Source organism: Lissotriton vulgaris, chromosome 10 (genome assembly GCF_964263255.1).
Source record: "Lissotriton vulgaris chromosome 10, aLisVul1.2, whole genome shotgun sequence".
Taxonomy (NCBI): Eukaryota; Metazoa; Chordata; class Amphibia; order Caudata; family Salamandridae; genus Lissotriton; species Lissotriton vulgaris.
In genome coordinates this window covers 939,429,019-939,454,971 of record NC_141698.1, presented here as the reverse complement: position 1 = coordinate 939,454,971, position 25,953 = coordinate 939,429,019, and positions in this window count along the sequence as shown.

Genomic DNA, 25,953 nt, shown 5'->3' with positions numbered 1-25,953 from the left:
ATCACCACCCCCTTTTCTGAATCGTTTTTGGCCACTATAGGTGTGGCAGGTAATACTCAGACATGAGTCCCTTTCTCACTGCACCATCAGGATTCAAGCAAGCCGGGCCGAAGAAGGCTGAAATGCCAGAAACCGGTCCCCGGTAGCTTGTCTCCTTTCTGGTGAAGAATTGTCTTGGTAGTTTAGTCTGCCCTGTTCCCATGATGCACTGGGCCAGGGACAGACTGATTTGCATATAGCCAGGTTCTGAGCTGGGATGGTGCAGTGAGATAAATAACGGTGATGAATCAAGACCTGATCTTTGGACTGGGTAAGAGTGGTCTGCTTAATTCAGACACTCTGTTCATCACCACCCCTTTTTCTGAATCGTTTTTGGCCACTATAGGTGTGGCAGGGTATACTCAGACATGAGTCCCTTTCTCACTGCACCATCAGGATTCAAGCAAGCCGGGCCGAAGAAGGCTGAAATGCCAGAAACCGGTCCCCGGTAGCTTCTCTCCTTTCTGGTGAAGAATTGGCTTGGTAGTTTAGTCTGCCCTGTTCCCATGATGCACTGGGCGAGGGACAGACTGATTTGCATATAGCCAGGTTCTGAGCTGGGATGGTGCAGTGAGATAAAGAACGGTGATGGATCAAGCCCTGATCTTTGGACTGGGTAAGAGTGGTCTGCTTAATTCAGACACTCTGTTCATCACCACCCCCTTTTCTGAATCGAAAGAGACCTTGCGCCACGTCAGAGTTCAGACGGCGTTCGTGATCCATCATGGACCAGCTTGATGGCCCCCTTGGCCAAGAGGGCCATAACTTCCTCCTGCAGAAGTTACAAGTGATCCCCCGACATGCGGTGGTACTGCCGTGGCATGGCTGGAGGGGTCGTCTCGAAGGGGAGGGAGTAGCCCCTTCGTACGATTTGCAGCACCCACCGTTCCGATGTGATGGAGAGCCAGTGGAGGAGGTGATGGCGGACCCTGCCCCCCACTGGCACCGAATGGGCCTGAAAGCTCCGACTAGGAAGGCTTTGAGGCAGATGCTGCGGGAGCGGATGTGGACTGGCCATGCCGTTGTCCCCCGGCACCGCCACGGCAGTTACCACGTCCGCGGCCGCATTGAGGCTGGTTCTGCGGCCTGTGGCTTGCAGGACTTGTGGGGGTGCCCCTTCCTTGGCCACGAAAGGGGCGAAAAGCAGAAGTTTGCTGGTGCTGACCAGACAGGCCCAAGGACTTGGCCGAAGCCCTGGAGTCCTTGAAATGCTCACGCGCACCGTCTGCTTTGCCACCAAAGAGGTGACGGCCATCAAAGGGCATGTCCATGAGCGTGGCCTGGACATCGCCCGAGAAATTGGCGGACCTCAGCCAGGAACCGCCACCGTCGAGGAAATCGCCCTTCCCAGCGAGTCAGTGGTATCCAGTCCACACCTGATAGAATACCGTGCCGCATCCCGCCCCTCCGCAAGGGCTTGGGCGAGCCGGGCCCCGGACTCCTCCGGGCACTGGGGCAGCACGCCTGCAACCGTGTCCCACAAGGAGTGGGTATAACGGCCCAAAAGGCAAGCCGTGTTGATAGACCGCAACCCCAAACTCAGTGAGAACAGTTTCTTGCCAAACTGATCCAACCTTTTGGAATCCCGATCCGGGGGAGCAGGCGGTAATGAGGTCTGGGACGTAGATGCCTGGATCACCAGACTCTTGGGGTGGGGTGTACGGACAGAAAGCTAGGGTCACCCATAGCTGGGCAGTGGCGTCGGGCCATGTTCCGATTCACAGGGGGCACTGTGGAGGTCTTGGACCAGGGGCCCACCAGAACGTCCATGAGTGCCTTACTGAACGGCAGCAGAGGCTCTGAGGAGCTTACTGAGGGATGAAGCACTTCAGTGAGGTGGTTAGTCCTCACGGACACAGCAGGGAGTCAAGAGCCAAGGACCTGGCCGCCCTGCGCAACACCACAACATAGGTAGCACCCTCCTCGTAGCCACGGAGGGAGGAGAGATGAATCCAGTGTTGGGCGAAGTGTCCAAACCACTGGCCTCCCCTAGCTCATCTGCCCAGTCCTGGCTCATCTGGCACTGTGCCAGAGAGTCCTCAGACCCCTTCCCAGTCCTCCCCTTCATCCGTGTCCTGGTATACAGACTGGAACGACGGAGCCGGGTTGTAGGTGAAGGCCTCACCCATTGACGCCGGAGAAGGCGCCAAGTGGCGCCGGTCCGACACCGGACCCGGGCAGAAACAGGGGTTGACTTCGTCCGGGGATGGTGCCGGGAGCGACACCAGGGGTCGGCGCCAACGGAGTAGTCGCAAGGCCAACTGGTGTTGACCAGGATTCGGTCACGGATCCCACGGGGCCGACGGCGTCGGGACCGAAGTAGTCGACGGCGCCGGGGCTGAAGCACCCGACGGTGCCACCGGCCCGCCCAGGCCCTCAGTTCGGCCCGAAGGCGCACAGCAGGCCTCAACGGAGGGAAGTGAGCTCTCATGGCAATGAGGAAGTCACGAATCTCCTCTGGCGTCGCTCGCAGGCCAGGGATCGCCGGGTATGGGCCTGGAGGCGGCGCTGGCGGCTCCGATGGAGCCGCGTGGGCGGTGTCGCCCGAACCCGCGGCCGCGTCGTGTGAGCTGAGCCAGAAGAGCGATGACGCCTCTTCGACTTCTTCTTGGAGTGCTTCAACTTACCGGAGGACTTGGAGCCCGACGAGTGATGACATTGACTCATCGAGCATCGACTACGGCTCCGCGACCGGTCCCTCAACTTCCTCCTCAACTGGGACATCGAGCGGTGCGAGCAGACTGCCGGATCTCAAGTAGCTTGCGGGACCATTCCCGCCTAGCTTTTGACGTCAAGGCCTGGCATTTGGGGCACGACCAATGGTAGGGGTCGGTCACTGACATCAGGCGGTAACAGGCGTTCCACAGCTTGAAGCCTGGCATCCCTACTGCACCAGGAGTCGGAGTCAACTCGAAAAAAAGATCCCAAATAGATCAAAAAGTTAGTCAAAAAAATGACTAAGAGTACTGCTCTTCCTGAATCTGCGCTGGCTGGCGGGGAAAATAGAAGAACTGACATCAGAGTGCAAGGGCGGCGTCCAAGTACTCAGACGACGTCATCCCGGCGATCACTATGCTGACGACGGACGCAGAGCCGCAGATGACTCCTACAGACGCGTAGGGTACTGCTGACGAAAACTTTCCGGATCCAGTCTGACAGCTGGGGATATTCTAAGGTAAGGAATCTAACACTAACGTGTGTCTTTCAGATAGGCAGTTTTCAAGGTTAAAAGTCTGAGAGGACAGTTATGTAGTGGCTAAAAGGGAGCGCACATAAGATAGGTAAGAACCAAGTTCAAGTCTCACTGAGGCATTACGAAGGGAACAGGAGGAAAAAGAGGACTAATGCCCGTAAGGAAATTATTTACAACAGGGGACTTGAAAAGAGAAGGCTAATTAGGAAGCCCAAGGAAGGCTGAAATGACCGTGATATAGCCCTATAAACAGACTTGGGGAGGCAGGTAAAACAACATCAACTGCCGCCGCTCAATCTCCACGCAAAGAGGATGATGCTGGACAGGTTCGGATGGAGGACCGTCCCCTGCTAATGCGACAGAAGATCCTCCCGAAGAGGCAGTCTGATCAGAGGATCGATGGCCATATGTAGCAACTTGGGATACCAGACTCTTCGTGCCCAATCCGGAGCCACAAGAATGACTTGGGCCCAGTCGCGCTTGATCCTCTTCAGCACTCTGGGAAGAAGTGGTATAGGTGGAAAGGCGTATAGAACACCGCAACTCCACCCGCGACAAAAAGCGTTGCCTGGCGAGCGCCGCATTAGAAATTCCAACGCGCAGAATTGCTGACATTGCATGTTCTCTTCAGTGGCGAATAGATCTAACCAAGGCTCTCCCCACTGCTGAAAGGGACCTTGCACCACCTCAGAATGAAGACGTCTATCGTGATCCATCATGCACCTGCGGCTGAGTTCCAGCCATGTCCAGAGGCTAAGGTCCTCTTGACATAGGGTCCACGACCCCACCCGCCCTGCTTGTTGACATACCAAATGGCGGTGGTGTTGTCCGGGAACACCTGCACTACTCTTGCCTGGACAGAGGGAATGAATGCTTTGAGTGCAAGACGGATCGCCCGAAGCTCCAGAAGGTTGTGGAGCCCGGACTCTGCCGAAGACCAGAGGCCTCTGATCTCCGCCTCTCCTATGTGGCAGACCCTTCCCAGAAGGGATACGTCTGTCACTACTGAGTGTTCTGGTTGGGGAAGGGAGAAGGATCTGCCTTTGACCCAATCCTGGTTCGTTAGCCACCACTGCAATTGTCGTTCAGTGCCGTCTGAGATCTGGACGCAATCGGACAGATTCCCCTGATGCTGCGCCCACTGGATCTTCAGGTCCCACTGCAGAGCCCGCATATGCCACTTGGCATGATCTACCAGCAGGATGCAGGAGGCCATGAGAACCAGCAGCCTCAGAGTCATCCTGATCGAAACCCCGAGATAGAGGCTAATAGATCGAAATCATAGCCCAAATATCCCAGACTCGCTGTTCAGGAGGATAGACCCGAAACTGCATTGCGACCAGAACCTCTCAGATGAAGAGGAGCATCTGAGGGGGGAGTCCGGTGTGACTTCGGCATGTTGATGGAGAACCCCAGCGAATGCAGGAGGTAGGCCGTAGTGTGGAGGTGGGAGAGGACAGCCTGGGGCGAGCTCGCCTTCAGCAGCCAGTCGTCGAGATAGGGGAAGACTGGAACCCATGATCTGCGCATATGAGCTGCGACCACGACCATCACTTTTGTGAAAACCCGAGAGGCGCTGGTAAGGCTAAAGGAGAGCACAGTAAACTGAAAGTGCTCGTGGCCTACCATGAACCGTAGGTAATGCCGGTGGGCCGGCCGGATGGAGATACGAAAGTAGGCGTCCTGCAAGTCCAACGCTACCACCCAGTCTCCAGGGTCGAGGGCAGACAGGACCTGAGCCAGCGTAAACATTTTGAACTTCTCCTTCCGGAGGAACCGGTTGACGTCCCCGAGCCTGATATCCAAGACGCAGGCCTTTGTCCTTCTTGGGCACCAGAAAGTAGTGGGAATAGCAACCACGACCTACTACTGGGACAGGAACTTACTCAATGGCACCCTTGTCCAGGAGTGCTGAAACTTACTATTGGAGAAGTGCAAGATGATCCTCCGACATGCAATGGTACTGAGGTGGCATGGATGGAGGGGTAGTCTCGAAGGGGAGGGAGTAGCCCCTTTGGACTATTTGCAAAACCCACCTGTCTGGCGTGATGGTGCGCCAGTGGGGTAAGTGATGGCGAATCCTGCTGACCTCTGGGGATTGGTGGCCCTAAAAGGTTAGACTAGGAGGGTTTGGAGGCTGCTTCAGAGGGGGCTGTGGTGGACTGGCCCCAAAAGCCACAGCGTTGGTTCCCACGTCCCTGGCCACGCATGGGCTGAACAGCTTGTGCTGCTCTGTGGCTCTGGACGGGACGTGGCGGGGCACCCCTTCCGTAGCCAAGGAAGGGGCGAAAAACAGACTGGGCAAGGCGGGTGGTGGAGAGGCCCAAGTACCTGGCCATAGCCAGAGAGTCCTTGAAGCGCTCTAGCACACTGTCTGCTTTGTCATTGAATAGGCGACAGCGAAAGGGCATGTCCATAAGGGTGGATTGGACATCCTCGGAAAAACCAGTCTACTTCAACCAGGCGTAGCGACAAAGGGCTACCGACATGGAAATCGTCCTGCCTAGTGAGTCAGCAGTATCCAGCCCACAGAGGATGGTAAACTTCTCTGCATCTCTCCCTTCAACAACTGCTCGAGAGAGTATGGCCCTGGGCCTATTCCAGGCACTGAGGCAGCACTGGCGCAAACTTATCCCACACTGAGTGGCTGTAAAGGCCCAACAGACATGCTGTGTTTACCGACCACAGTCCCAAGCTGCAGGAAGAAAACAATCTTCCCAAGATGGTCCAGCTTTTTGGATTCCCTATCAGGTGGAGTGGTACGAAATGCACCCTTGGAGGTGGAGGCTTGGACCATCAAGCTCTCAGGGGTGGGGTGTTGTGAGAGGAAAGTGGGGTTGCCCGGGCCGGGCGGTGTCGTCAGGCAATCATCCTATCCACAGGAGCCCCTGTGTTGGGCCTGGACCAGGTGCCTAAAAGGATGTCTGTCAGGGATTCATTAAAAGGCAGCAGGGCTCCGATTAGCTCGCCGCCGGTTGAAGCACCTGTCAGGTAGTTAGTCCTGACTGCCACCGTAGGTAGCTCGAGGTGGAGAGCCTTGGCTGCCCTACACAACACCACAGTGTAAGACGCTCCCTCCTCTGTAGCCACGGTAGTAGGAGACAACATGCCAAGCTCTGGGGAGGTATCCAGACCACTGGCTTCACCCAGTTCCTCTCTCCAGTCTGGTTCATAACCCAACTGGTCCGTCAAAGTGTCTCCAGACCCCTCCCAGTCCTCTTCACCTTCCTCTGACTGCCAATCTGGTCTCAAAGAGCCAGGGAAGAACACGGGAACAAAAGTACCCATTGGCGCCGGATCCGGCGTCGGTCGATGCTGGTCAAAGTCCGTGCCTACCTTGCGGTGGAGGCCAGGCGGACGTCGTCTGGGGACACAGCCGAAGCAGGCTGCGGACGTAGTGCCGGTGGAGTCTGAGCCGGTGGAGGTTTTACAAGGTCGACCAGTGCCGATCGGGATTCAGACCTAGATCCAAGGGGACCCTGCGGTGCCAAGGCAGAAGCCGCCGGCGTCGAAGGCTCAGGGCGCCCTGCTGAGTCCGGTGGGCATGAAGCAACGCCAGTGGAGTCGGGCTGCCATAAGATGGCATGCATTGCTTCGTAAAATTGACGAAGCTGGGCAGAAGTCGCTCTGGGTCCCGGAAAAGTGGGGAGCTGGAGTCGATCCTTCAGGCCTTGCATGTGGCGCCCCGGGAGAGGCACCTTCCGCATCCCTCGTCACGTCGGCCAACAGACCGGGAGAAGTCAAAGAGCGCCGAAGCTTCTTTGACTTCTTCCTGTGCTTCGACTTACCCGACACCGAGTGCGAAGACTTGGAAGAAGAATGGTGGTGGCTCTGCGATTGATTCCTCGACCTCCTACGCGACCGGGATCTCGAGCCGACTGCCGTGCCTCTAGAAGTTTTCGGAAGCGCTCCTGCAAAGACTTTAGAGTCATGATCCGGCAGTTGGGCACCACTTAGGGTTGTGGTCGTGCCCTAGGCAGAAGAGGCACACGCGGTGCGGATCCGTCACCATCATCAGTCGGTTACAGGAACCGCAAGTTTGAAGCTGGGCAACCCTCGTGCACCAGGAGTCAATGGACTTGAAAACGATGTCGACAAAAGTCGAGAAAAAGTCAGTCAAAAAGTGACTGAATGTACCGCTTTCTTTGGATCTGCGCAATGTCATCCCGGCGACCACGACGCCGAACACAGAGTCGACCGACGCCATCTTCCGACGCGCAGGGATACTGCTAACGGAAAACTTTCAGGATCCAATCTGACGCCGGGGGAGTAATTCTAAGGTAAGGAATCTATAACTAACTGTTTCTTTTGGATAAAAGAATTTAGATGTTTTAGTACTACCAGGACATGCCAAACTAGAGCACACATGTCCTTTTTAATTACCATGCACCCTGGCCAGTAGGATTTTAGGGTCTGCCTTAGGAGTGACTTATAAGTATTAAAAATGATGGTTTGTGCCTTGCAAAAGATTGTCCCAGGTCGAAATGACACTACAGTCTGCAATGGCAGGCCTAAGACATGTTTAAAGGGCTACTTTCGTGGGTAGTACAATGAGTGCTGCAGGCCCACTCATAGCATTTACTTTACAACCCTGATTACATGAAGTCATATACTAGGGACTTACAAGTAAATTGTGCCAATCACAGGTAGGCCATTTTTTATGTTTTAAAGAGAGAGTAAAAGCACTTTAGCACTGGTTATCAGTCCTAATACCAGCAAAACCAAATTCAGAAAACAGGAAGAGTTGAAGCAAAAGATTAGGGAGAATACCACACCAAGGATGTAAGGTCTAATACTTACCTTTGCTCATGCTCTTACTGGTAGACAATCTATCTAACCACTGATTCCTTATCTTGTAAATATTCCACAGGCATCAGACTGGACCCATACGCATCAGTGTGTGGCTCTGCACCGATGTCATTCCACTCCAGAAGTGATGTGCTGAGCCGCATAGAACCATCACCCATGCGTGTGGACAGTGTCAGTTTCTAGTCTGTCCACGCCACTAGACACAGGGGACATCATCAGATTGGTTTTACCAGTGTGCAGATCTCTAGACTTGGTCCATTTTCTAGATGAAAAAGCGTCCTGTTCAGAGCTGGCAGTGTCCGCGAGGAATCTCTGATTAGACAGGATATTCACCGGAAAGAGGGTTACTGTAGGTAAGTAACTGGTTCTTCTATAGATACTTCTGATTCCTCACGTTGTGAATAGATAAAAAATTAATACCTCTCAGATGGTGGGTGACTCAACTGGGTCAGACCAAAAAGTCTAGCAGGAGCGAGCAGGCACATTGTCTGTCTCAACAGACCTGGTTGTTGAGACAGTAGTGCTTTGTGAACGTATTTACTGACACCCATTTAGCACAACGCAGATGTTTAGGACAGACATTCAGTGTGTTAACGGAGTGGTAACTGCCTTGACTCTGGTGGGATGAGTCTACACGCCCTCTGAGGGGGCTGCCCCTTAGCCAGTGCATAGCAGATTTTGATATAGAGAACAATCTAGAGCAGAGGTCTTCAATCTGAGGGGCGCGACCCCCAGGGACGTCGCAGATTCTGTCAGAGCATGCAGTTCCTGGCGTTGGGCTTTTTGAGGGTGCTCACGGCAGAGGCCGAGTTCACACCGAGGGGTAAAAAACATCAAAGCCTCATTAACAAGTACAAGGTCTTTTAAAGACCTGTCAAGTACTCGGGTGTGGCTGTGTGTGTGTTCAATCCTGTAAACTATCACAGGGAATCTGCTGCCCTTCGGGCCTTCAGGAAAGGTAAATTAGGATTTTAAACAATTGCTTCACAGAATAGCAGTTCCTTTTCTGCATGATAGTATCAAGAGCAGAAAGGGTGTGACTAATAATTGATTATTTTGTGAAACAAAATCACAATTCACATGTGCTACCTACATTAGATATGCAGTAAAAGCACACATTTTAATTTTAGTCCTCATTTTGAAATTATATTAATGAAATAATTCACAATATAGTCGCATCAGGTTTCGTTTCGTTCCGGAAAGGAAAGGTCGACAAATAGAAGTTTAGATTAATTAAAGATTGTTTCTCCATTTCTGCTGCTCCCAAAATGGAAAACACACCTCTCGGGTAGTTGGAAATCATGGAAACTCATATTAGTTCATCTTTGGTCTGTCGTAGCATGCGAACTCCCAGTGTTTAGGATAGCTAATATTTGCAGTTAGTGGTAGTATGTGTTCGTCTAAAGCACCTTCTGGTGTCCTTTTAGGCAGCAACGTTTTGAAGAAAAATAGGCTGCTATATGGCTTATTCCTGCATTTCTTATAAATGTATTCATGTCTTGAGGAAGATTATCACTGCTTTCGTTACAATTGCATACTGCTCATTTAATAGGAAGCTTGTTATATGCTGCTTTTTATGAGCGGGCTTCATAGCGCAGCTGTTGCCCGACAAATATGAGCATCTCTACAGAGGTTTGGGCTCCGCCCACATTTTGAGAGCCAGGAGTACAGTATTATTATTATTAAAATTTTTTATAGAGCGCGTAGTCACCCTGAGGTATCCCAGCGATAAAGTATATCTAGGTATTGGAATTCTTTCGCTTTTTCAAGAGAGGCTCCCTGTAATGAGAATTCCTCGTTTACAGCTTTTCTTGCTTCCTTACTATCAATTGAGGACTGAATATGTTGTTCTGTAAAGAAATAGATGGGTTTTAGATTTGTGAATCTCCAATTCTTGCTATTTTCTTTCCCAGACTTCTATTTTGCTGTTAATCACTTGTTTATACATCTATCTTGTTATTTTATCTTGGACAGTTCTTTTATGCAAGACCTCTAAAGGCTATTTTTTTCGTGAGCCACAGTATAGGAATTTGAAGATTGCCTTGTATATTTAATATTTGGAACTCTGGGCGTAAGAGCCTGTGATATCTAGTGCCTATACATTTCCTTTTTAAAAAAAAATATTTAAATACGTTTTTATTCATCAAAAGGAGTTGGATGGATGAATGATGGATGGATGTGTGAAAAGATGTATGTAAGTGTGAAAAGATGGGTGGATGAATGATGGGTGAATGGATGGATGAAAGGGTGGATGGATAAAGGATGGATGTATGGATGAAAAGGTGGATGGATGGAAGGATGAAAGGGTGGACGGATGAAGGATGGATGGATGGAAAGGTGGATGGATGTATGGATGGATAAAAGGTTGCATGGATGAATGATGGGTGGATGGATGTGTGAAAAGGTGGGGGATGAATGATGGGTGGATGTATGTATGTATGTATGAAAGGGTGGATGGATGAAGGATGTATGGATGGAAGGATGAAAGGGTGGATAGATGAAGGATAGATGTATGGATGGAAGGATGAAAGGGTGGATGGATGAAGAATGGATGGGTGAAATGATGAAAGGGAGTATGGATGGATAAAAGGTTGCATGGATGAATGATGCATGGATGGATGTGTGAAAAGGTGGGGGGCTGAATGATGGGTGGATGGATGGATGAAAGGGTGGATGGATGGATGTGTGAAAGTGTGGGTGGATGAATGATGGATGGATGTGATGAGGTCTAACAGGTGCATTTATGGTTGTCAAAAGTTGATAATGAGGAGTACCAGTTTCTAGAAACTTTTGTCGGAAGGGGGTCCTTACGCCTAAAAAGGTTTTACAAGGGGGTCTCGGCATCAAAAAGTTTGAAGACCTCTGATCTAGCGGGAGATTGTCCTTTCCGCACTGGCTTGCCCTTCTTCGCTCTAGCGAATCCATACAATGTTCCTTGGTACGATCAATGTGGCAACTTAGGGCTCTTAGGATCCAGCCATTTGGTGTCTCTACTCCTTCGTAAGAGGGTGAGGAGTAAAGAATGCTGGGAGGGTGAACATTTGCCTGACATGAGAAGGAGTGACCACTTTTAATAGAAAAGAATCTGTGGTACTAAACACCAGCTTTTCTGGAAAGAATGTTATGAACAGCAGTTTGACAGAAAGGGCTTGAGCTCACACACACGTCGTACTGATGTTATCGCAATAAGAAACACAGTCGTGAGAATTAAGAGCCGCAGTGGACAGCTGGTTAGCAGCTCAAAAGCAGCACACACCGGGAATGTCAGGACTAAATTCAATTCCCTCTGAGGCATGTTGAAAGATGTATGTGGGAACAAATCCAACCCTTGCAAAAAATGCATCACAACAGTTGATTTAAATAAGGAAAGCTGATCCAGTAACTGCAAAAAAATCAAAAGAAAACATAAGAAACCCTTAACTGTGCCCAACGCTAGTCCTTGCTGGGCTAAAGACCACACAAAAAGCAATACTTAGGATAATTTGTGCTGAAGTGGGTCGACCTGCTAAATGCAACACAAAACCACAAACTTGTCCCAACAGCAGGTGTATGCTGATTTCGTGGAAGAATGCCTTATTACCAAGATGACATTTCCTTTTTAACATTTGCTTTTTGTTTTTTACAATTCTTTTTATTGGGCTTTTATAATTGCATGCAATAATATCAAAAACAAAATATAAACTTTGCTGCACGTACATCAGCTTCACCCCTTCTTGCGAGCAGCCAGTGTCCTGAGTCATGAAAAGTGTTTTATCCATCAAGAAGTAGGCTGCCCGGGTGAGTCCTCCATTTACCTTAGATCTTCCCATGTTCATCTGGAAACACTGGATTTGTATGTTTTTTTTGGCGAGGGCACAGTAGTCCATCCCACGTGCCCATTCTTCAATAGGAGGGGTCTGCACGGAGTGCCAGTGTCTTGCAATATCCAGATTGCCTGAGGAATCCCATGCTAACTAATGATCTCACATACCAGCTCCCTCCCCATTCATCCATCAGCCTTAGTAAAATCAACTTTGGTTCAGGTATTATTGTCCTGCCCACAAATTGTAAGTGTGTGGTTCAAATGTTCTGCCAGTAATTTTGTACATCATAGCACTCCCATATTGTGTGTTAGATGGTGCCTGGGGCTTACTGACCCCTCAGGCACCGTGGATCTGAGTTGCCCTTCATCCTATGTAGCATGTGGGGCTATAGAAAACACAATGTAGATATTTAAGTTGAAGAGCCAGAGCTTAGTGTGTATCGCCAGTACTCTGGGAACCATCGAGGCCTCCACCTAGTCCTCCTGCTCCATGGGATCCACATCCCATTCGCCCCGCTATGCAGTCATCGGATCGGGGGTATTATTCACCAATATGTTATACAATGTGGCGATGCCTTTTCTGCCCATTTGTGACTTCATGACGTGTTTCCAGGAGACTGAGTTACCTGGATTCTCACCAAACGCTCCCACAAGACTCACGTGCATGGCTCAGTTGCAGATATCGCTAAAATTATGACTTGTGTATGGAATAAGTGTCGGCTAGGTGCTGAAATGTGCACATAGATTTGCCCTCCCAGTGGTGTCCCACATGTTGCAACCCCAGAATACCACTGTGTGCTTAAGTCAGCTCTTGACCCCCAGAGGTGTTATTGCTGTTGGGACACCATGCTACCTGATCTAACGTAGTGCCTGATACCAACATGTAAGGTTTGTTTGCATTTCAGGTGGGAGGGATGAGGGTGTATCTGGAGCCATGTAGAAGACTGAATATGCTATGATGTTCAAGAGCACCGATTTCTGCTGCTATGGAGGGGTTGTCTCGTCCCGCAAACAGCCAGTCATTTATAGGGACCAGGTGGCTTGTCCAGTAATATAACTATATATCCGAAATTCCTACGCCCCATTCTTATGGGTAAAGAACACATTCCCTATAAGATGTGGGGCTGACCTCCCGCCCACAGGAATTTCATTGTGCCCGCTTGCAAGGTACGAAAAAAAAGGTGGGTGGTGTATAATGTGGGTAATTTTGTGGTGTATAAAGGAGCCTGGGCAGAGCCATCATCTTCAATTAGGTGGTCCATGTTCTTCCGCACTCAAATTAATAAAGGGGAGATGTTAAGGTCCCATGGCTGCTGCTGGGTGAGGGCTATGTGCATTCCTAGGTATTTAAAGTTACCCACTGTATGGAATAAGAGGCCCGGAGGTCTTGTTGGGGGTCAGTTCATCTCTTCGATGCGTCGGACTGCCGTCCGTCACAGTGGGTGTGTGCAGAGGACAGCCGGGGGCCATTCAATCGAGGCATGTGTCATTTTTTTCAGCACTGCGGCAGAATGTCCGCTGCTGCAAAGTGGTTAAGGGAATGTAAATGGATTAGAGCCAGTGCACAGTGAGATCCGACGCATCAGCATAAATTTGGAACATTGATAGGAGACTTGGTGAGGAGGGTAGTGGCGGGTTGTGGTGAGATTTCCAGGTTGCTAATAAAGAGCAGGAGGTCATCAGCATACAATACTCTGTCCTAGCGTCCGTTGGGCCAGCAGAACCCACCAAGATAACATTTTCAACTTCAGGTGAAAGATTTCAGTCAACTGCTGTTACTTAATCTCAAAGCATGAAGGTAAATTTTACAGAAGCGGCTGTAACAGAAGATTCTCCTGAAGCAGAAACCTGATCAAAGAACAAATGCATATGTCCAGTAGTTCTGGGTACCGCGCTCTCTCTGCCCAATCCGGTGCAACTAGGATTACTTAGACCTGGTCATTCCAGAACTCAGGGCATGAGAGGAAGCAGTTGGAAGGCATACAGGAGTCTAAAGCACCACACTAGGCGGAATGCGTCTCTGAGAGATCGATCTTGCTCAAAAGACAAATCTCAAAATGACTGACATTATGCATGCTCAGCAGTAGCAAAGGGATCAAGCCAGGTTTCTTCCCATTTGCGGAAGGTACCCTGTGACACTTCTGGCTGTAACTGTCATTCATGATCTGCTAGGTGTCTGAATGAGTCTTTCCTGGTTAGGTCTCGCCTGAGCCAGCGCATGCGCTACTCTGGCGAGACATTTAGTAAGTGGGCTTTTAAAAGTCCAACCACACGCTTTTGCTGGCCTCAAGCTTGTGGTTGCACGCGCAAGCACACACAGAGCCGCCATCTGCTTTCTGTCAAGGCTCATTAAGCCTTACAGCGCGCAAATCACTTATTTCTATGCTCCTATAAACCCCTGCTCTCTGCTCTCACTACCCCCCCTTCTCCCCCTCCCTCCTCGTCAGTTACCGGACTACAGCTTATTCTCTTTCCTTCTATGCTCCTCCACCCCCTGCTCTCTGGTCTCACTACCCCCTCCCTCCTCGACAATTTATTTACAACTTCCCCACCGAGCCATTCCTAGAAGATTGACGCCCACGAGATAAGCTTTTAAAAACAGTGGACGCTGTGAGAGCTCATCACCACAGAGCACCAGAAATAAAAGGCTACGAGTCACAGTACTCTGACACGAAAAGATGCGGTTTACAAGTCCTTTACTCAAGGTGCACAAGTCAGGGTTTTACCTTTGTAATTCGATACTCGTTCTGAAATTATAATTAATTAATAATATAAAGGTGACCCTCTCAGGAACTCCTTGGTGCCACGGGGACACTCTGCTGCCTTGACCCGTTTGACCCTTGCCTTAACTCCAGCTCCTCGCCGCTCCAGCTTCGTGGGAGGACCCACCAACGCTGCTTGCTGCCCGTCTGCCGCGCCTGCCGTGAGTACAGTACACCTGTGGTGCAGAGAGGCTGCAGGGGAGTAGCGCGGCAGGGACTCACTGTTCCAGGAGTCCCTGCGCGACCAAGCAACATCCGTCCAGCGCCCCCCTGCGTGCCCCGCCCACAACCGGCAACCGGCGAAGGATAGAAATGGAGCTTGGGGCATTGGAACTGCGTGACCCTCTGAGGAACTCCTTGGTGCCACGGGGACACTCTGCTGCCTTGACCCGTTTGACCCTTGCCTTAACTCCAGCTCCTCGCCGCTCCCGCTTCGCGGGAGCCGCTTCGTGGGAGCCGCTTCGTGGGAGGACCCACCAACGCTGCTTGCTGCCCGTCTGCCCCGCCTACCGTGAGTACAGTACACCTGTGGTGCAGAGAGGCTTCAGGGGAGTAGCGCGGCAGGGACTCACTGTTCCAGGAGTCCCTGCGCGACCAAGCAACATCCGGTCAGCGCCCCCCCCCTGCGTGCCCCGCCCACAACCGCTCTCTTCTGACAAAATCCGGCAAGGGCCCGTCTTGCGGGACGCAAGCGGGACGCCGAGCGAAGCCCGGGCAAAGGGCGGGCCGTCTGTGGCCGTCCGGGGCCAGCAGGGGCTGGGGCGGGCCACCCCCCTAAGAACTCAGGTAAATTTGTGCTTTTGTTGGGCTATACAGCATTTGACTATTTTGCAGTATCTTCCATATGTCTGCCTACACCCCAATGGCTACTCGTTCAGGCAGATGCTCAAGGCGAGGGGGAAACTCTACGATAGGCACTATGGACAATTTCATAGAAGAGAAGGAGAAGGAAATAATCCTAGCAGAGCGAAGACTATCGCGGGAATATCTTGCACATAAGCGCTCCTCCCTGGGAACATTGGTACAGGCTATATCTCCAACTAATACTATTCCAGCAGAACCCTTAATCTCCACAACACCTAGCTGCATGCAGCCCTGCACTGTTGACCCGAGGGTAGATAATGGTCTCCTCGATATTATCCCTGATCCAGTGACAACAAACAAAACTCTAAGCAATGTTGCTACATTAAACCATCCAGTTACAACAGTAGCAGACCCACTGACTCTGCCCGTAATATTGATACATGAAGACCCCGCAGGACAAGACCTACTATCCCCCCCGATAAAAGCCAGTCGTGTAGCACTAAAAAGGAAGAGATTAGTTACCCCGCGTAAGGGCTATAGACTGAAGGCCCTTAAAAGAATACGAAGGAATCAAATGAACGGGGGCGTCTATTGCAAATTCACAGGGTCTGAGACCATGCATACAGGGGCAGAAGTAAGCGAGCAGCAAGAGGGTGACCTTGCAAATGCTTCTGCCGGTCCTGCACCGGACATCGAACTGGACAATTGCCCAAAGGACCCTCCAGTAGTTAATTCTCTGATGGAACAGATCCAACAGCTAATGACAACCCTGATTCTACCTGTAACTGAAAGACTGAAGGGGCTTTCGGAGCGTTTGGACAAATTTGAACAAACCTCACTGGATAACTTTTTTGCATTAAAATCATTGGTTAAATTACACTCTAAGATTGGAACTGATACCACAAGGGGAGAACCTAGCCCAACTATTCCCAAACCACCACAACAAACGCGACCACCAAGAAAAGATAAGGTGACAGACCGGTAAAAAGGACAATGTCGTACCAGGGGGATCGGAAGCAGACCCCTCTAAGGTGCAGCCAAACAATGGAGGAATACAATCGGCTGTCCCCCCAAAACCTGCGCCACGTAAAGGAAAACAGGCTGCTGTAACTACCACCTCTCAAACTTTGGCGCCATCTAGAACTGTCGAAGGGGCAGGAACCTCAGCTTGCACCATAAACAGTGATTTTAATACTAACGACCTAGTAGCTGATTGCAATTCAGGCAAATTAGCGCACAAACAAGCTCCAAATGCTGACCTCCCACCTGGGTGCCAACCGTATGTGGTAGTGCTCACTGGCGTCCTTCCTCTGAAACCTAATAAAAGGGAGTCTTATGACGAACTTAAAAACAAGACCCTATATTGGTTGAGAGAAAACATACCTCTGCCATATACTATTAACTGCCAGGTTATCCACGTCCGAAGAGTCAGCTGGTTGGGTACCAGGCCAAAGGACATATTAGGGGACTGCATCTTGTGTACCGCCAAAATCAACGGAGAGGTCATCTAGGAATCGGAACTTGTGATCTTAGTTACTTTTACCCAAAGCAACTCACACCAGGTAATAGAGATCCTTCTTGGGTAGGAATGATGAGTAATAGGTACTCGTTCTTTGATCCCCCAACACCTGGTGGTGGAACGCATGCACAGAAATCACAGAATATGGGCGTGGACACAAACTGGTCATGGTGGGGTCAATGACAAGTAGGAGAGTGTGAACGTTGGGGAAACCTTTCCCCTATACCCAGTGACCACCTAAAGGACAAAGTGCAAGACCAAGCACAAGTACCTGTGTAATGCCCCCTGCAACTGAACCAGTCAAAATTACACGGGCTGGAACATTGACTGCTAGTACTTCTAGAGATTATCAAGTGAGGGCACCAGTGGACAATTGTATTGCACAGGACCAAAACATGGCGCTAATGGCACGTACGGAGCTTCAAGAATTAGTGTCCAGTAGTGGGCTTCTGAACGGATCTAACGAGGGGGAAACATCAAATGTGCATAATGAATACCCCAGTAGCTCAGTACAATGCAAATCAATGCGAGATATAAAAATTCTGTCATGGAATATCGCAGGGTTGTCAAGAAATCCTTGTGACAGGATGTGGAGTTCTTTCATGGAAGAGCATGACATCATACTCTTACAAGAAACTTGGGTAATCAGTATGGTTCATAGACTCGGTTATAAAGCATTTCACTGTGGGGCGATTGCATCTGCAAGAGGTAGACCATCAGGGGGTTTAATAATTTGGATAAGAATATCTTTGAATGTTGTTGTTTCACCTTTGCATTTTGTTTCCAATGATTTACTTGGGGTAAAGTTGACCACGAAGGATATGGGGGATGTTTACCTGATAAATATTTACAACAGACCAAACCCCCAAAACAAGGAATCAATGGTTGTAGAACAATTAAGCTCGTATTTGGGTAACCTGGAGCTAAACTCCCAAGTAATTATAGGTGGGGACTTTAACTGCCAATTCGAGCCTGTGTCGGGGCTTGAAAATCTATTAGAAAATGAAGACAGGGCTCATGACATTCCTTCAATAGACAGTGTAAAATCAGTTAAAAGTTCAGATGCAGCCATGCAGATTTTTGAACTGACTGTATCTAATGATCTAAGGGCATGTAATGGTCGCCTTAATCCAGATAAACCAGCAAATTTTACGTATAACAAGGGGACCTCTAAATCACTGATCAATTTTATGCAGATTACAACCAACTTGTGGCACTTATTGCTGGCCTTTGAAGTTGTGAACAGACCAGAAAGCGGCCACTTCCCTCTACAACTGGGGTTACTTTCTCACCCATTTTTGACATCAGATGATGAAATAAAATCTACCAGGGAGGTGGGAGAGGTCGAAGTTTCCAACAATAGAAGAGCTATAAAGTGGCCACATATATTAGCAAAAAAAGATACACTCGTGGGTATTTATAACACCTTTTCAGACATTATCCCTTTATACGACAACTTGAGTTTGGGTTCCCAGGAAGTCCTTAAAATGCACCAACATTTAGTAGAATCATTAATCCCCCTTCTGAGCAAAACATGTTGTATTGATAAAGGCACCACAAGAAAGCAACTTGAACTAGAGACACCGTGGTACAACAAACAGTGTCGTCTAGCGAAAAGTACCCTAATCAATGCTGTGAAGTCCAAAGATCAGATGAGGGTAAGAGAATGTAGATACGAATATAAAAGACTCCTCTCTAGTGCAAAAAAGGAATGGGATAATTCGATCTGGGAAGATCTCCTAAACGCTGCTAGGAAGCACGATCAAAGTACCTTCTGGAGCTTGATATCAAAAAACAATAAAACGGGTCGCTCCAATAGGGACTTTTTCTGGAAGAGAAAATTTGGTATGATCATTTTGTAAAGTTATATGATTTGGTAGATGTGTCCCCAGACCAAATTAACCTAGGAATTGTTCTACCCCCGTGTACCAGCTTCCCCCAATTTAGCGCTGAAGAGACTCTTTGTGCAATATTGGCAATTAAGGCTGGCAAGGCACCATGCCCGGACAAACTACCTGGGGATCTATTTACACATAACATTGAAGTATGGTGCCCTTATATAAATTTCTTGTGTAACTATTTTGGCAGGGACCCCGATTCCTGAAATGTGGAAGGGGGCGGAAATAGTTACCATTTACAAAAAAGGGGATCGCTATAACCCAGCCAATTACAGACCGATTAGTTTAATCGACATTTTACAAAAAAAATTTGCCAGGCATATTTTAAACCGACTTTTAGATTGGATAGAGCATGGGTACTCACAAACTTTCTCTCGGGGGCCAAATTTACAGTGTGGTTTATGTCCGAGGGCAGCACCGGTGGGGGCGGGGTCAGTGGGGGAAGGGGCGGGGCTAGAGCAACAACAACAAAAAATTTGACTATGAGGTTGATCACAGGTCCCTGCAGCGGACGCCTTCGTCCACTGAGCCACCAGACCCGGCATTCCCACATCTCTCTCTCTCTCGTTCTCTCTCTCTCTCCCCCTCAATCTCTCTCTCTCCCTCTGTCTCCCTCACTCTGACTGTCTCACTCCCTCTCTCCCTCTGTCTCACTCCCTCTCTCCCTCTGTCTCACTCCCTCTCTCCCCCTCTGTCTAACTCCCTCTCTCCCCCTCTGTCTCGCTCACTCCCTCTCTCCCACTCTGTCTCGCTCACTCCCTCTCTCCTTCTGTCTCACTCACTCCAACTGTCTCACTCCCTCTCTCCCTCTGTCTCACTCACTCTGAATGTCTCACTCTCTATGTCTCCCTCTCCATCTCTGTCTCCCTCTCCCTCACTCTATTTCCCTCTCGCTCAGTTTCCCTCTCCCTCACTCTGTTTCCCTCTCCCTCAGTTGCCCTCTCCTTCACTCTGTTTCCCCTCTCCCTCAGTTTCCCTCTCTCTCACTCTGTTTCCCTCTCCCTCAGTTTCCCTCTCCCTCACTCTGTTTCCCTCTCCCTCAGTTTCCCTCTCTCTCCCTCTGTCTCCCTCTCTCCTTCCTTCCCTCTGTCTCCCTCTCTCCTTCCTTCCCTCTGTCTCCCTCTCTCCTTCCCTCTCCCTCCTTCCCTCTCCTGCCCTTTCCCTCCTTCCCTTTCCCTCCTTCCCTCGGTCTCCCTCTCTCTCCCTCACTCTGTCTCCCTCCCTCACTCTGTCTCCCTCCCTCACTCTTAGCGGGCTCCCTCACTCTTAGCGGGCTCCCTTACTCTTAGCGGGCTCCCTCACTCTTGGCGGGCTCCCTCACTCTCCTTCCCTCACTCTCCTTCCCTCTCTCTCCTTCCCTCTCCCTCTCCTTCCCATACTCTCCTTCACTCTCTACTTCCCTCACCCTCTCCTTCCCTTACTCTCTCCCTCCCTCTCCCTCCCTCGCTCTCTCCTTCCCTCGCTCTCTCCTTCCCTCGCCCTCCCTCTCCCTCGCCCTCCCTCTCCCCTCGCCCTCACTCTCTCCTCACCCTCACTCTCTCCTCACCCTCACTCTCTCCTTCCCTTACTCTCTGCTTCCTCTCCCTCCCTCCCTCTCCCTCCCCTCGCTCTCCCTCCCTTGCTATCTCTCACTCTTTCCTTCCCTCGCTCTCTCCTTCCCTCACCCTCCCTCTCCCTCCCTCTCCCCTCGCCCTCACTCTCTCTTCACCCTCACTCTCTCCTTCCCTCACTCTCTCCTTCCCTCACTCTCTCCTTCCCTCACTCTCTCCTTCCCTCACTCTCTCCTTCCCTCACTCTCTCCTTCCTCTCCCTCCCTCCCTCTCCCTCTCCTCGCTCTCCCTCCCTCGCACTCCCTCCTTCCCTAGCTCTCTCCTTCCCTCACTCTCCCTCCTTCGCTCTTCCTCCTTCACTCTCCTTCCCTCACTCTCCTTCCCTCACTCTCCTTCCCTCACTCTCCTTCCCTCACTCTCCTTCCCTCACTCTCCTTCCCTCTCCCTCTCTCACTCTCCCTCCCTCTCACCTTCCCTCACTCTCTCCTTCCCTCACTCTCTCCTTCCCTCACTCTCACTCCTTCCCTCACTCTCTCCTTCCCTCACTCTCCCTCATTCACTCTCCCTCCTTCACTCTCCCTCCTTCACTCTCCCTCCTTCACTCTCCCTCCCTCTCTCCTTCCCTCGCTCTCTCCTTCCCTCACTCTCCTTCCCTCTCCCTCCCTCACTCTCTCCCTCTCTCCTTCCCTCACTCTCTCCTTCCTTCACTCACTCCTTCCCTCGTTCTCTCCTTCCCTCGCTCTCCCTCGCCCTCCCTCTCCTCGCCCCCACTCTCTCCTTTCCTCACTCTCTCCTTCCCTCACTCTCCTTCCCACGCTCTCTCCTTCCCTCGCTCTCTCCTTCCTCCCCCTCCTTCCCTCGCTCTCCCTCGCCCTCCCTCTCTTCTCACCCTCTCCTTCCCTCACTCTCTCCTTCCCTCACTCTCTCCTTCCCTCACTCACTCTCCCTCCCTCACTCTCCCACCCTCACTCTCCCTCGCCATCACTCTCCTTCCCTTTCCCTCCCTGTCTCCCTCCCTCCACCTTGCCCGTGTGTGCCCGGGCTGAGACAGCTTCTGGGCAGGCACACACACAAACACAGCCTCACCGGAGCACTTCACGGGTCTTCAAAAGACCATTTGTTTGTTAATGAGGCTTTGTCACCTCTTAGCCCCCCTGCAGCCCCACTCTGACTACGAAGGGAATCGCCCGGCCCCCACAGAGCAGCAGTCTGAGTCGCGCTGCCAGGGGTGTTTGCTGACACTGTAAAAACATTTTTTTTTAAACAAGGCTACATGTCTGCAAGGTCCGCGGGCCGCCAGGGAAGGCTTGCCGGGCCGCCACCGGCCCGCGGGCCGTACTATGAGTAGCAGTGGGATAGAGGAATCCAAAATCCTCTCAAAATATCAAGCAGGATTCAGAATTAAGCCAAGTACTGTGGACCAGGTGTATAGGGTTATGTGTATTTGTTGGAAATATGTCCAATTAAAGAAGAGTAGCCTATACGTAGCATTTCTGGATCTACGCTCAGCGTTTGATCTTGTCCCACGTTCCCTACTATGGGATACTTTGAGGAATATGGGTGTCCCAGATGAATTGCTGATTAATCTTATAAAGCTTTACACTGATAATTTTGCAAAAGTAAGGTGGGGAAGAAATGGTGAGCTTACCCAGGCTATACCAGTAAAAAGGGGGGTACGACAAGGGTGCGTGCTGGCCCCCACCCTTTTTTCTTTATTTGTAAATGACATCCCCCCCTATCTGGCACAATGCAACCACGATTCCCCGAAATTATGCAATGAGGCAATCAAAGCATTGTTATTTGCGGATGACACCATTCTAATATCACAAACTCCCAAAGGACTACAAAACTTAATAAACCAGTTCAATAGTTACTGTGAACTAAAGGGGCTAGAAATCAATTCATCAAAAACTAAGTACATGGCCATTAATCCCCCAAAAACTTTTAAGAAGAACTTGGCCTTAAAAAGTACCAAATTAGAGTACGTGGAATTCTTCGATTACCTGGGTATCAGGCTAGATAGCAAAATGTCTTGGAAAAAACAACTAGAAAAAAGTAGGATGACACTTTAAACATAGCTCACTTCCTATTTTAAAAATCCATGGAGGGAGTACTTCAAAAGCTATAACTCCTGCGATAGAAGTATTTAAAGCTAAAGCGCAATCTGCAGCCCTATATGGGGCCGAGATTTGGGGGCCCTACTCAAACAAGACATTTGACATTGATGAGAACGCGTTCTTCAGGCGACTACTAAGATTACCATCAAGAACGCCTTTAGTACCTGTCTATCTAGATATTAATGTAAAACGTACAGACTTTTTATGCTGGTTGAGGCAACTTCTTTATTCGGTAAGACTATGGTCTACCCCGGAACTCACTGACTATAGAACTGGCTTATTGGAAATTAGGGAACTGGACACATTTAACTCAATCAAGTGGCTGAGACATATATCCACTTGGTTCACAAAAATAGGTCTTTCTCACTTTTGGACAAACCCAGCTGCTTTGCCAATTAATTGTAAAGAACAGGTAAAAGTTGCTTTTTGGTCCTATGTGATTAATAATGCATATTTACATGAACGTGGCACAGGCTCCTTAGTCCAGCGGTTTCTGCAATTTAAGGACATTCCCATGTTTGAACAGTTCATGGACGAAGTTGAGCCTCCCTTGGCCAAAACTGTATACCTACAATATAGATATGGCGTTTTACAAATAAATGCCGGTGGGGAAATTCCAAGGGGAATGATTTATACAACTGTAAATTGTGCGAACTTAATCAAAAAGAAGATGAGGCCCATATCCTTTTCTTTTGTCCGTTATATAAACTCCAACGTATGAAATGGATTAAACCTCTTTGCAAAAATTTGGGCATAAGATCCTTCAAAGAGGCAGAAAGGATACTTAAATCCTCGACCTCTCAGTTGGTAACCTTTGGAGTCAGTAGGTACCTCCATAGTGTCTGCTTGATTAGAAAGAAACTTGGGCTTAAAACATAGAATTATAAGTCTTTTTTAATCACTGGCATTTTAATTATTTATATAATGTATATAGACTTCTTTTAATACCCGGTCTTGTAATTATTCCCAAATTGGTAGAACATTATACTCTGTATGTTAAATCCAAAATAATGAAATAGTAATGTATCCCCATATAAATTGCATATATCCTGTGATGTTGTCTTGGAGCATTAATTATGTACATATTGCATTTTTTTTTAATGATGTTATTCGTTTTTTTAAAAATTATGAATATGAATGTATTTTAACTGTTATGGCTTTATGACAAATATGTCGAATAAAAGCTTTACAACAACAAATTATAATTTAATATAGAGGACTACATAAAGGACATGTTCACTTAATACAATTTAACAAACCAAAAATGTTTGAATACCTATGTTATACAGTGCAGCAGAAAGTGACACTGCAAGACCTTTTACACAAACTAAACTGCCTTTCTAGTCATGCTTCCTCGGCCATGAGTCAGGCAGTCACATGTATGCCATAAGGCCCCTCCCCCAGTAACAAGATGCAGGCCCTCTTACCTCATGCCTCACATATTTGATGTCCCGCCATGATCTACACGCCTCTGAATCAATAAACTCCTCCCCCTCAGCAAAACAAGGGTCATTGAGTCTGTACACAAGCCCAGACAGTTCTCTGGCAAAGACTGGGTTACGTCACGGATGTCGGCCGCAGTAACCTGCTAATGGCTGCTGGAAATATATAGGAAGTGGGTCGCTGAAATGGGAAGAGGGGCTAAGTCACCACAGCTCGTTCCACAGAGGCGATACGGGAAGAAATGCAGAGGCAAGACAGGGCGAAGCAGAAAGGTAAACTAGCGTCTCAGTGCAGGGGCAGGTCGGCAGCAGACTACCTCGCCTCGTACGAATGAGTAGAGGCACACGCTTTCTCCTCTTTAAAGGCAAACCGTCTCTTTACACCTGGTTTACATAAGGTAATTTAGTAACGCACACAGGTCAATATTTGTTTGGCTAAAAAACAAGGGAACCACCACATAGATCTTTATTTACGACGATGCCAATCCCTACAGCTGTAGTGACACATATTGACTAAAGGTTGATCAAAGGGAACTTGACTTGATAACCGGAAGATCTGTCGGGATGTGCAATATTATTTTGGTTTAAGCTAGTTCCCCATAGTGGGGACGTTCAAACGTCATTTTCATTCAATTTGCAGAAATAAATGTTTTTTTTTATTCTACAAAAACCAAGCGATGTAATCCCTAGAGAGTTGATAATTTGTGTTCGCTCTTTAACATACTACTTAAGAATACGTTCCAAGTCTTTTCTGGGTGTCAGTTCGGAAACCAAAACAGCATCTCTAGAGTTGTAGAATACTTGAGATCCTTCACTGAATCATGCTACAACGAATACAGAAAAAATATACCCGTTCACTGCCCATTCTTGCAAGAGATAAATTCAATCATACATATACTTTTTGCAACTTGGCCGGTACTGCCCAGAAACCTAATGCAACTTTCTTCCACGGTGAACCCTATAAAGCTCTGGAGGACATGAGCGACCCTGGTGCTGTTTTGGGAACTTGCCGCCTCCATGCAACAATATTTAAAGACTTACAAACTCTCATTTTGTCATTCTGACAGAACCAACTCGGAGGCATTTCCTCCGTCCAACTCTGGAACATCAGAGCGGAAGGCCAGGTTAATAAGCGGTGTTGTTATCGCGGTGCTCTTGGCTGGAGACTGTAAATCTCTGAAGATTATGGGCAGACTATCGTGGTTACTTCCACCTTCTTATGTTCATTTCCTTATTTTCGAGATAGTAAACGTTCATTTAATTGTTTTCCTTCTACTTTCAATTGATATTTCAAGGACACCTCTTGGTTTTATTCTATCCAGTGTATTAACATTGAGTGTTCGAGTAAATACATTAATTTGATTGGACATTTCAATAGAGAATGGGAGAGACCTGTTTTATGTCTCTGAAAGATCCTTTATCAAGGAACATTTTGGATAAATACTTTTTACTTGCACTATTTAATTCAAATACAGAGTATTGTGCTCAACAAGAGCAACATAGGGTTTTCACACGCTTAAAAATAGTCAAAACAGACCAGTTTTGATGACCAGGTTATAGCAAACTTCACCAGCATTGGCATAGCCAATAGGTCTTGCCTTTGGGACCTTATAAGTGTTTAGCCATGCAACAGGTGATGTGGTTGCACCAAGGATATTGTGCTGCATAACTAAATACTTATAAGGTCCCAAAAGCGAGACCTATCGGCTATTCCAATGCTTGTTTTTAAATAACCTGCCCGGCGGTATGACACCAAGAAAATCCTCTGGCAATCCAGACACTTCCAGAGGAATAGCACCTCTTTACACTGGGCCCAAGGTCCCACTTCGTCCTGGTTGTGCAGTACCACATTACAGTGGTGTCCTCCGTGAGAACCTGCACCCACCCCATTGACGGTTGGCAGGAAGGCCTTCAAAGCCAACTGAATGGCCTGTAAAACCAACAAGCTTATGTGAAGCTGGGTCTCCGCTGGAGACCATTTGCCTTTGATCTCCATTTCTGGCAGGCGACCTCCACAG